The 13061-nt window shown below is 44.0% G+C and overlaps 1 protein-coding gene across 5 annotated transcripts in view; it reads left to right on the top strand.

The window, feature by feature from the left end:
- Positions 1 to 371: 371 nt before the first annotated feature.
- The window catches only part of kank4 (KN motif and ankyrin repeat domains 4), a 63262-nt gene continuing 50572 nt past the window's right edge, over positions 372 to 13061 (top strand). For 4 of the 5 annotated variants that reach the window (XR_003670500.1, XM_028403970.1, XM_028403971.1 and 1 more), the window contains exon 1: positions 2702 to 2953. The gene's annotated coding sequence lies outside the window, so the exon portion shown is untranslated. Of the gene's footprint in view, positions 417 to 2701; positions 2954 to 13061 lie in introns of those variants that run through there. The other variant, XM_028403973.1, reaches the window with a different exon arrangement.

Genomic DNA, 13061 nt, shown 5'->3' with positions numbered 1-13061 from the left:
CTTTAAAGCCATTTTAAATAGTTTTTGGTTGTTGTCTAGTCAATTTAAATGCATTTTAAAGGTACATCTTGTTTTTCCGCCTGTGTGTTGTACTTTTATTTTGAAGAACCAAAACCGGAAATCTGTTTTTCAGTTGCTAATTTTAGCATCGTCCTAAACTAATAAGGAATAATAAGGATTTGTGTGTATTTTCAATTGATTAGGATGTCACACGTCACTTGCGTTTAATCGAACACACACAGTTTGTAGACAATAAACGAGTTTAAACTGCCATTAAATGTGTCGTCTTGTTCACCGGCAGGGGGCGACATTACACCGAGAAACGGAGGCTGAACTGTCCAGCAGCATCATTCCCACCTTCAGTGGAGCATCTCTTCCTCTGCCTGTCAGCAGGCTATCCCTCCGCGATTCTAACGGTAAGATACTATTCACGTTTTCTCTGCTTTCTGCGTTGACTGTGACACAAAACCTGCTGAATTTGCTCACCGCGTGTGCAGCCTGCTTAATTTTGTATGACTTGTGCTGTATTGTGTTGATATAGTCTTGTTGTTGTTGCTGCTGCTGCTGGCGTGTGTTTTTACGATACGGGGAGGCTCTCAGCACCTGAATGCTGCATTAAAATGGCAAACGACAGGTGTGTCGTTTCATCCAGCGCAGGCGTTTGTCAACACGACGGTGGGTTACTGTACGGACGCTGGACGATCCTCTGCTGCTGCTGCTGCTGCTGCAGCTGCAGAGGGGCTGCTTGGTCAGCAGGGATATATCGATGGACCTGAGCTTCTGTGCCTCAGCTTCCAGAAACCACTCAGGTTTTTCTGGCTCGGTGATGAAGTGATGTTGCAGTAAGGATGCTGATACAGTAGTGGATGGGAGTAGTTTAGAGGTACAAGACTTCCTGTGGGACTGGGGATGAAGGCAGAGCCACTGCATTGCCTACTTCCAGCCTCAGAGGGGGTTATCTCTCCCATCTCCAGCTCTGAGGTGACTTAAATGTGTAAATATCCATACTTAAATGTGTTTCATTTAATCTAACTCACATTTATGGTGCTTATTGGAATAGATACTTGTGGTTTATGAGTGGGGCTGGTGGGGTGGTGTCAGGTCGTACTCTTGTTCACGTCCCCTTCTCAGCAAGAGATGCTAATAAGGGAGGACTACAGTGTTTCATGTCCCTCATCACCTCCTGATAACATCATCATCAAGCCAAGGGACGGCCTGTCACCCACATCCTGAACTACACACAGATAAAACCACCCTGTTTTGTGATTGGCTGTTGCGTTACACACAGGATTGCCAGGCAGTGAATGAGATTAGCATACAGATTTGAGCAAATACTCATATTCAGAAGGCGTGAACCCACTCAATCAATGATAACTTTGTTAATTTTTGCCTGCCTGTCATTTCTGAGATTTTGCCCCCTATTGGACAATTCAGCAAAGAATTTAACCCCTAACCTGTGGTAGTAATGAGGACTTTGTCTCTCTATGGCACTGGCCCTTATCAAGGCAGGCTTTGTCCCAGGAGGCACAAGGCTCTCACGACCGGAGCGGTTGAGGTGGGTGGTGTGTCATGACATGATGAACCCCCCCTCCCCCCCTTTTGCCCTCCACCTCACCCACTCTCCACTCCTCTAGCCTCCTTCTCTCCTGGGAGGGAAAATGAAGGCATGTTGAGCGACAGGCAATGGTGCACTCCAAGAATGAGAAGCATGTCCTCAAGTCTGCCACAGTTTACCTCTTCACAACAAACCCTCTGTACACACCTGACTGCAGAGCCTTTCATTCTCAGTAACTCCTACATTCATACGCACAGTACACCTTATGCTCTTTGCACATTTCATTGTTTTTATATCACATTTAAGGACAGCTTTTACAGATGCAGGCAGAGGCATTCTTTGAAACACATGGTCTAGAACTGTAGGTCCAGCTAGTACTCGTTTGGCACCTTCTGTCCTTGTTAAAATATGAAGGAGAACAGTTAGTCTTCGATTATCCAGATATTTATTGGGTTTGAAGGAATCTGCAGTTTATTGGCAGATGCTAAGAAAATAGCTGGTTTTGTCACAGACATTCATTTTTTTAATTCTCTATAGAGGCACAGGGAGCTGAAAAACTCTCTGTTTTGCAAGAAAGCAACAACAATTTAGCTCAAGCCGTTTGTTTTTTTTTTTTCTCTTCTGACCCCTCTTGGCATCCAAACCCTAGGGTGGTAACCGCTGGATTTACCACCTAATTTCTGCAGCTCTAAATTGAACTCATTAGCAGTTGTTTTAGGCATGAAAACAGTCTTTGCTTTGCTTTCACTTCAGCTGGTTTATTTATTTTCACCGAAAGCCCCGGCAGACGTTTGCTCACAGGCTCCGCTCAGCAAGAGAGAGAGGAAATAGTTTTTTTTTTAATGTGCGTGTCAGAAAAAGTACATTAATGAGATCCTTTATGAGTATATGCATGTGTGTGCATAACCTCAGATGCATATGTGCACATATCAGATCAGATCAGATCTCCGGCTGCACACGGGATTTCTCCCTCCCTCTCCCTCTCTCTCTCTCTCTCTCTCTCTCCCTCTCTCTCTCTCTACTTGTCTATGCATACTTGAGAGCATCTGAGCGACTCCCATTTGATGCATGCTGAGGAGGTGGGTGTAGCCACTCTGATGTTAGGAAGCAGTAACTCCTCCATCCTACTCAGTCTGCTCTCTCCTCTCCCTGCTCTCCTGTTTCAGCCTGTCTGTCTGCCCTCTAGCATAGTACTCTTTTCTCACTCACCACTATTCATCATCATCATCATCTATATTTACACAGACCTACGTAGGTAGACACAGAGCTGTCCTGGTGGACTGTGGAGTCTGACTGATAGAGATATATGTATTTGTGATTACCTCGGATAGACTCAAGTTTCTTCCACCACTACATTTGTCGTCCCAAAGGATACCTCCACCACACGCAGCGGCAGAGGTAAGAAGAGAGATGTCATCCGCGTTGGTTTTGCATTCTTTCTGTTTCCCTTGCTCGTTATTTAAGCTCTTTTATTATGCACCATGTTTGCCTGTTTCATCTCTTGAGAACTCTTCTGTCTGTTAATGGTTCATGCTGTTTGATTTCTCATCTTGCTGTTGCTCATTCTAATATTTGTTGGCATTTTTCTGCCACAGAAATCAAACACAAGAGAGAACTCTTATCATTGTGTTTTGCCCCTAGCTCTGATCTTTCAGATCAACATGATATGTGCTTATCAGATGCTGCCGTGCACACATATTTGTGCACATATGTGCAAATATGCAAACAGTGAGAATCTCTTTCGTTATCTTTATTTTCCTGCCTCTGCTTCTCCGTACCAGTTGATCCGTTTCATTAGTCAGACCAGGTTTCAGTAAAATTCCCTGTTGGCCTGACTAATGTCTTTCAGCTGGAGCCTGACATGTGCACATGTGCATACGTTTACTATTCAGACGTAAGGTAAAAAGTACGCTAACCAGCCCTGGGAGGGAGGGAGCAAAGTGTGGTTGTTGTTTGGAGTGATCATGTTTTCAGCTTCTGCCTTGTTGCCTCGCCGTGCATCTCTTATGGTCTGCATGTATTCACAGTTAGTCCTGCTCACTGCTCTGTTTGCCTGCCAAAGACTATTGGCCATGGTTGGTTGATTGTTTGCAGCTACACAAGATAACCCCCCCCCCCCTACTACATGCAACATTTTTACAGGATGAGACATGCTCCCATGTTGCATTTACTGACATTAAGGACTCTCCATTGATGCTAAGGTTAAAGGGCACGTTCACACTTACACATATTGTCCTCCGAGATACGGCTGACCCGCATTGCTCCCTCACTGTGTCTGTGTGTGTGTTTATATTTGTATGTGTGTGTGTGTTTTTTTGTGCCAGTGTGATTTCCTTGGAGGTGGAGAGAGGTGAGTCATACAGCTCACATGCTGCTGGCTGTCACCGGCGTTCAGTGTAACGATGCTATGAAGTGTGATTTGCAAATTGACACTGTCTGATGAGACCACATATCTGTGAAATGTTGACTTTAAGGAAATGAAAACAAGCAACAAGCGGACCTTTTTTTTTTAAAGTGATCTTGTGAGGTCTGGAATAACTCCTAAATCCCAAGACTAACAGAGCAATTTGTCGTGTTTTCATTTAAAATATTAAAATTGACAATGGCAGAGTCAGAAGTCTTTTACTGCTGCGGCGGAAGCAGTAACATGATCTCTGGAGTAAAAAACTCAAACATTTCTGTTCGCTTGCTTGTGATAACACAGTGATTCATTGGGAGGACTCTCTTGATGGTTTACCACTTTAGCCCAGACTGATCAAATTTCAGTCGGTTCAGCAGCCATTCAATTTTGTTAACCCTTCATTGTCCCCTAGAGGATGGATGACCTTCCAGGTCATTTTTCAATCAACAGCTTCAGAAGCAGGGCAACTGGACTTGTTAAAGTGCCTTGATGTTAGGTTGATCCTCCAAGCAGCTTCATCAGAACTTGGTGTATCCAAGTGAATTTCTTGGGATTACCACAATAAATTTGCTTCATACCTTTACACCACTGATATTGTGGTTAATGGGCAAATACTTTGAGAATTACACTGACATACTGACATCAACTTTAGTTCAGCTAGGAGCACTTGGGTTTGGTATAGTTGTTAAATTTTAGCATGCTGATATGCTTGTGGACATAGTATAAAATTAGACATGTGAGATGTGTGCTGATGTTCAGTACACTGCCGTTCAAATGGATGGATGTTGAAGGTGGATGATTTGGCAGTGTTGACACTGATATGTCAGCCACAGATGTGATGAGCATGAGTGGCACGATTGTTGTCAGAATTATGACAGGGATGGGTCATCACAAACTAGTGTCCAATTTATCGTAAGTTGCCCTAGTCAGTTCACCTTTGTGCTCAGCTGTATACTATGTGATCACATCTGCACATAAACAGCATCATATATGAGGATACTGATAGATCTGTCTGAGGCCGATAGCAACCCATCATACTGGCCAACACGTTGGTTGATCGGCTCTACAAAAAGGAAAAACATCTGCTAACATGAACAGAAAATTAGCCTAGTGTGGTTGTGCAGTGGAAAGCAGACCATTAGAGATCAGGCCTAAGGTAGAACTGTATAGGAAAGGCTTAGCAGCTTAATCTGATGGAAAGTGTATTGAAGCACACATGCACCCTGGGCCCACCCAGAATCTGTAGCCACTCCAGTAAGCATCTTAGAAAGGCTTCTCCTATGCAGAGAACACCACTGTGAACAACTTCACATGCTTTTCTTTTCCATCCTGTGTGTATAATGGTCACAATGGAGATTATTCCAGCTTATTATTTTAAAGACAGCTGTCAGCAAGGAAACATGGCACATGATTCCTTTGCACAAACAGTGATGTATGTGTGTGTCTATAGCTCAGAGCTAAGTTAGCAGTAGTGTGCATGGTGTGTGTTGTTATGTGTGAAGTTGGCCGGGGCCAGTAGATGCCAGTCTGTGCGCTGTCTTGACTGGCTGAGCGCCCGGCGCTCCCATGTGGTTCTTATTCTCCAGACTTTCACATCCACTGACTTCTCCTAAGGCTTCGCTGAACCTGTAAATGCCTTTGTTGGCCCACACAGCATGAGGGTGTGTGTGTGTGTGTGTGTGTGTGCGCGCTAAGTTGATTGCTTAGACGGATAAAGGTGTTTAGTTTCTTATTGAACCAAACGATCTACTATAAAGACAAAATAGAACTAAAAGAATCTGTGTGTGTGTGTGTGTGTGAGAGAGAGAGAGAGCTTTCAGAAATACCTCCTTGCAAGTGTTGAGTTTGAGCCATGCAGGGTGATACAAGGTTGGATTTTTCGTTGTTTTATCTCCACAGTATGCTCAGTGAAAAAAAAAGATGTTCTTTCATCAAACAAGTGGCAGAGTCTGAGCTAAGGAGCTTTAGGGCTTCTTAGCTGTGCTGTGGGAGGGAGAGGGACTCCCTAAACTCTCTGTCTGTGTCAGTCAAAGAAGCAAAAAAAATAAAAAATAAAAAATTGCTTGAGAACACACACAGATACAGTACATGGAGAGCCAGAGTCAGAGCACACACACACACACACACACCAGCTGAGTGAATGCCTAGGGACATCACTACTAATCTCATTCTCTGTTGACACACTATTCCTCATCTGTGCCACGCTTTCACAGCTTCCTCTCTCACCATGTTAGTATCCTAAAGCTGGAGGTGTATTCCTTCCTATCAGCGTCAGCAGAAGGCAGAATTCATCCAGAGGTGTGTGCTGTGCCCACAGTGCCTCTGATCTGCAAACCACAGCTTTCCACAGCCCGCACGAGTTGCAGGAATATAGAGGGATTCGTGCTGCAGTAATGGGTTTTCTTAATGGCAGGCAGACGTGAGAGGACCAATTCTTTTAGACACTTTCATTCATCTGGAGCAGTGCTGGGAACAGCACAAATCAATCCATTCATTTCAGACATGCTCACAAAAATAAGAGAAAGAAACAAAGATCGATCGATCAAAGCATAGAATAGAAATGTATGAATCCAGAAAATAAAAACTGTGACTGTGTGTTTACCTTTGACAAATGGAGAGGTTTGCAGACATCAGCACTTCAACTCCAGACAATTCATGAGTTTGTTGTGGCTGAGGTTGGGTGTTGGACGGAAGCCAGTCAGCACTGAAGTCATTGCCAAGGTAGGCAGATTTCTTTCTCTGCCCTGAAAGCACATTCTGTGTTTAAAGGAATGTCAGCTGGTTTAGATCTGTGCTCAGTCTAACTGCAGACTCTGATCTGATCTATCAGTCCGGTTCTTTTGTCAAACCAACTGAAGATCAGTGTTAACCAAATCAGCATCTGATAAGAGACATTGACTCATTGATGACTGTCACTCAGTCGCATGGAGTGAGACTGCGCTGGAGCTGCTTTGTGACAAACTGCACTAACCCATGGGGGGCACTCCGGTTTTTCACACTTATGCATAGACTTAATTAGTCTTAATTTCTCAGCCCTTGGAGGCTTATGGAGCAGTGCATAGACATAGAATGTTGTCATCCCATTTGTGGCTGAACTAGCCACAACCTTTGCATGTCCTTGACACTCAAAAGTAGTCTGTTGAAGTTGTCACACACTGGCAAAAACACTTGTAGTGGAGTGAATACATATTATGCCTGTGGAAATCAGCTCTGCCTTTGAAAAACAAGGCTTCATAGCTTTGCATTGTTATGGAGCTCAACAATGATATGAGTGTTTCTGTGATGGATGTGGGTGACAGAGGTGGGCTGCAGTTCAACTCTGCAGGGCTATGGATGAGAATTACTGTGAGACTTTCCCTTGTTCTTTGGTTCTGGGTTGGGTGGGGGACATTTTTTTTCCCATTAACTCATCTTTATTATTACATTGTAAGCGCTAGTGACCTCTTGTGACCATGTTACCAGGATGAAAGTAGAGGGATTAAAATCTTTGTTGGCAGTGATCGTCAAAGCTGGAGTTTTGGAGTTTCCGCCCTTTAAGCAGAAACATAAATTCAGGTCTTCAGGTAAAATTCGAAGCCAGATCCGGCCCTACACCTCTAGCCAGAAACAAAGCAACGCAGCCGGACATTTCTCGAGGAGCAACCCTGAGGAACAATGGCTTGGTCCATCCTCACATTGTTCGCCTGCGTCGTATCCCCAGCACTGCTCCTTAATGTGTTCCTGGCATTGACAGGCAGGAAAAAACAGAGCCTGTCGTGAGACGAGTCGAGAGCGCTGAGGGGAACGTGGGACTTCCTTAATGGAACCTTCGTCGCAGAGAACTGTGTTTTAATTGGCTGGACGCAGTAGGCAGGAACTTCCTGTTCTAGTGTTGTTGGAAGTGACCACTCCCAGTAAAAAGCCAAAGACATAAAGATTCTTATAGAACCCTATGTGTTCTAAACAGAAGTGACCTTTAAGAATGAACTAATTAGTTAAAGAGATTTCATGAAAACAGATTTTGTGCAGCAGGAAGCTCATCTTTCCCAGTTTGCTTTTAGAACACACAGTATAAACACTTATAAATCACACTTCACCTTCACAGCATCTCATGGGCTCTAGTTCCACCCCATCCTCCACCTGCAGGCTCTAATTACATGTTTTCCTCAAATGTAAGCTAATTACGGTCACTCCACAGCCTTCACTGTGCTGCACTTAATGTATGCTCATGTGGCAAGGAGACCAGTGCTTAGACCCCAATTATCAGCTCTTTGCACAACACTCACACTCACTGACTGTGGTTTACTGTTTGCATTGACTCCTGCTGCTCTCACTGACAGCAGCAGAGTGAAGAGAAGAGCGGTTGTCGGTAAACCGTAACTATGTGAGAGCATAGAGAACTATGATTGTCAGATCGGCTGCTGGACAGTAGTCATGTCAGTCCTATACTGTCTGTGTTTGTCATGCAGTCTGGGTTGTTGCTCTAAATGGATTACCCCCCTACAGAACAGAGCGATGCTCACTTTTCTGTTGACAAAGTATGTTTCTTAAATCTGGTGGAAGTTTAAGGCAGAAAACTGAATAAATGAGTGCTGGAGAAACCGCTCCAAACCAGCCATTATCTTCCATTTGCATTACTGCAGTGGCAGCAGACCTGTGCTTCCTGTTGGCAAGGAGAGAAACAGCAGCAGCAGCAACAGCAGCACAGTAAAACTGCAGATGGAGACAAGATTATACCCATAACCCACATTCATTTAGGTACAGTCAACATAACATAACATACAGGTACAGTGTGAGAAGAGCTCAGAGCTCAGACAAACTTTTATTTCTACATGGCACATGGATGTTAGAGTCTTTATGTCTAAAATGAATAGACACTACAGAGGGTTAATCATCCAACAACCAACCTGCATGATGATCTGCTGGATATGTGATGCAATCTTCGCACCTCCAGAGTCCAGACATTTTCTTTGATGCTGGGCTAAAAACAAACTCCAAACCAGTTAGATTGCCTGTTAATTCCCACTTTCCAGCGGTCTCTTATTACCTGTTTCCTGTTTATATGAATGAAAGATAATTATAGAATTACATATCTCAGAGAAGTTATCAGGATGTGACTGTTACCTTGAGATCTAGACCTAGAGAGAGAGAGAGACCCTATGCGAAGTGTCAAAACCTGCAGATCACTTGTAAGAGTGTGTCCGTGTGTGTGTGTGTGTGTTTTTGTATATTGCTCTGCACCTGTGGGAACTGAGTGATGGTTTTTATGTCTGTCTTGTGCCTAAAATCCCTCAAACGTCATTCTCAGGATGACCACAACACATGCTTTCTCTATCTGACAGCTCATTCCTCTAATGAAAGTTTTATGTCTCCTGTCTGCAACCCAAAGAGAAAACTGGCTTTTAATATTTTTTTTCTGCATCTTCATCTATTTTCTGTCACATGCAAACACATAAAACACTCTTCTGCTCGGCTCTGTTGTTAGCAAGGTATAGATATCACTTTCCCAGTGGTTAAAACCAGCTCATGTTAGAGTGACATAAGTGAAGCTAAGATGGAATGGTAGGGAAAACGAGATGAGTTGACAGAGAGTGCTTAGACATGAGGCATGTTTTCTGTGTAATAGACTGCATTGGTGTGTGTGTGTGTGTGAGTGGTTGTTTTATGTGCTTCCCATCTTTCAAACTAACTGTGGTGAGATCGTTTGCCCTAATGGGTTGCATGAAGCTCAGGAATGTAGATCAACATGAATGAATCATGAATGCGTTGCTGCTGCATATAACCGCCTGTATGTTGGTATGTGTGAGAGAGAGAGAGAGAGAGAGAGCGCTGCACAAAAATGCTACCGTGAGTTTGCAGAGGTGCGTGTGTGCGGACAGAGGCCTTCTTCTCGTGCAAGATGTGGAGTGTTTGGTCTCAGTGGAGCTGCTGCCTGACCAGGATTTAATGAGCCCTGAACTTTGTCTGCTCCTGCACCACCTGTGAATATGTGTGTGTGTGTGTTTGTGTATTTCAGTTTCTCACACCTTCTGGTAAGAGCCTCAAAAATACCTGTTCCCCCCACCAGGGACTAAGTGGACATTTCCGTGTTTCAGAGCATTCATTCAGGGTGTTGTCCGTGCATGTGGTCTGCTTCATCCAGTGAGTGTCAGAGCCAACATATAGAGTTCTGCCATTGCTGTGTGTCAATTATTTAAATATATCAGTTGCTGTAATCAGGGTTTCTCACAGAAAATCGGTTAGTCAAGTCATTCTGTTGATGTCTCTTTCTTCCTTTTAATTAATGAAACAAACAACACATGTAACCCAAAATGGGCCCATTGAACAGTGGTGGTTATCCTGTCCCTCTGTGTGCATGTGTTTATGAGTGATATTGTGTCTTTGTCTCTTCCAACTTGCATTCAGAGCATAGGAATTTCTGTGTGGCGAAGTTAATCATTTCTCCGTGTGAGAAATGCCATGTGTGGTGTGAAGTTGTTAAATGGCCCGAGACTTGAGAGCCCATACTTAACATATATAATCACCAGTTGTCACTATTCAGCCTCATGCGGCCTTATTTTACTGTCTTGGGGGCGTAGTCAAGGTGGGGCGGGGGGCATTTGTTGTGAAGGCGGCCACCCTAACTATAAAGCTCTGCAGGAAACCCTGATAATGAAAAGTGCATTACATGCAAACATGTCTGTGTTTGGTTGCCTCCACAAGCAATAAACATTAGAAGATAAAGCCACTGTCATTAGTCCAGAAATAGGATTTACTGGTATTAGGATCCAAATGTTAGTGAAGAGGCAGTTCATGGAGAGTAGCACTCATTCAGTGACAGGCGGGCAGGATCAGGAAAACAAACAGCAGACTTGGCAGGCAGAAAAATCCACAGCTGGCAGACCAACAGGTAAAAAATGCTGCAACTGTAGCAGCATTAGGCAAATTAAAAGATGTGTTGAAAGGAGAAGCTACCTCCTGAAGTGTGCATATTCATTGTAAAGTATATCAAACGCCAAATTCATTAAAGGCTTCTGACTTTTACCGCAGTTTTCAAAACATGTGCTCTCCTGTGGTGGGGCAAAAAAGTGCAGGTCAATCTAAACGTGAATGCACATGGGAGTAAAGAAAGGCTGTTGCAGACACACATGGGCGGATGCTTGCTTTCAGCACCAATTTTGCATCAGTAGGTATAAGTGATACATAATGGTGTAGGTTTGTGTTGCCATGATGACGGCTGACAGGTACCAGTTTGGCTTAAAGGCATTTACTCCCACAGCATTGGGATGTCTCTTAGGGACTATAATCATACATTAAAACTGATACAAAAAGGATTCTCTCTGCATCCAAGATTTACAGCGAGTGAGAATGAGAATAAAACCCCCCGTCTCTTAGGCGACAGAGTGATATTAGATAATATCTTTATACTAACTCATCCAAACAATGTGACATTTAGGAGTCATTGAAATCAACCTTTTTTGTCATTTATGTATGAGGGTGTGCTGCAGAAAAAAGCGAGTGAGCTCCATGAGAAGAGGGAGAGGGGAAAAAGGCGCAGGTGTCACTGTGACACAATCAGGCTATATTGCAGCACTTGAACTGGCGCACCCTCCGTGAATGACTCTAATCAGCAGGACTGTATCATCAGGGAGGCCTTTCCTGACTGTCAATCAGGGCCAAGTGTTTGAAGCCATTCCTCGTTTTAAACTAGCTCCTCTCAAATCTGACTCCCAAGCACAATCTTTTTGGCACTCAAGAAATTTAAGGTAGAGAATATTTTTTATGGTGCAGATCCAAGCAGTAACCAGGCATTCACTGCCAGCCATGGCAGCTGCAGCTTTTCCCACAGCTAGTGGCTGCATACAGCTGGAGACCGGCCTGTTAAAATGAGTAATGAGCAATAAATGCATCATGTTAAGTGTCACATTGTGTGTTTTCCTTAATTAGCCCAATATAACTCAACTAAAACAACACGAGTTTTTCATTTTTCTTGCTAAGAAACACTCAGAGTGTTGTTTGCACAACCTGGAAACTGTTGACATTCATTTTCCTGTGTGTTTGTGAAGAACCATCATTTATGTGTTTGCACATGGCTGGCCACCTTCTTCCATCTTCTTCTGGCCCTGCAGCTCCAGAAGTTGCTGACATGGTGCCATTATCTCCCTGTTCTCCCCGGTAACTAAAATCCACAGACAGCTCACCATGTCAGCCAATCAGATAACAGATAGCCCCTGATTTCGAATCAGCACTGCATGCCTTTCATAGTGCTGCTAGAAAGCATTTTCCAGGCAGATAGTATCCTGCGGAGGGTTTACTGTATGCAGCGTCTGAGAAATGAACGTAATGACAAAGAAGGGCAGATGGGTGATCGTGTGCTCAGTCTTAGAGATGGAGGAAAAGGGCAAGGAAGGGAGGGTGGAGGCAAACAGAAAGTGAGGGAGGGAGACAGAAAGCCTCTTTCAGCTCACCTCTCCCCCCTGTCAGCTATGAGGGGGCCTGGATGAGAGACATTAAAGGAATGAACAAGGTAAGAAAAAGAGAGGGAGAATGTCAGCCTGGCATTCCAGAGGCCATGTTTTCCCCTGTATCTCCTCCTGCCTGTATGTATGCGTCCCAATCAGATATTTCTATCAGTCAGCAGAGGGTTCCTGAGTCACCGGGGAGGTATCTCTCTTTTTTTTGCATCCAATGAACCAGATGCAGAGAGATAGAGGACTGGAAGGAGGAGGCGGCAGTGATGGTTGAAAGGGGGGTGAGAGATGATACATCTGACATCCTAAATGAGGGTTTGGTGGCTCCCCCACTCTTATGTTTTGTATTCGATTGCACCGCAGCCATATTTCTTTAGCAACATTAATGACACTCTCATCTGAGGCCAGACCTCGAGTAAATTAGTTTTCCTCGCCGCCGTGATCTCTTGCTGCACCGCACGTTTGAAATGAACAGAAGAGACTTTCCTGTTCAAATTAGCCGGCTTGGTCATCCGTCAGTGTGAATTACTCTCACCATAAAGTGTATTAAATGCTTCAGACCAAATGTCAGATAAACTGACAACTTGAGGCTCTAGGCATACAGGAGCTGTAGCTACAGAGATATGATCACTTTACTGCAGCCAGGCAACCATTGGAAAGGAATGGTTTCCCCTGT

The sequence above is a fragment of the Parambassis ranga genome, chromosome 4, assembly GCF_900634625.1.
Source record: "Parambassis ranga chromosome 4, fParRan2.1, whole genome shotgun sequence".
Lineage (NCBI taxonomy): Eukaryota > Metazoa > Chordata > Actinopteri > Ambassidae > Parambassis > Parambassis ranga.
The sequence above is the reverse complement of the archived record's forward strand: the minus strand, read 5'-3'. Positions and strand labels throughout refer to the sequence as shown.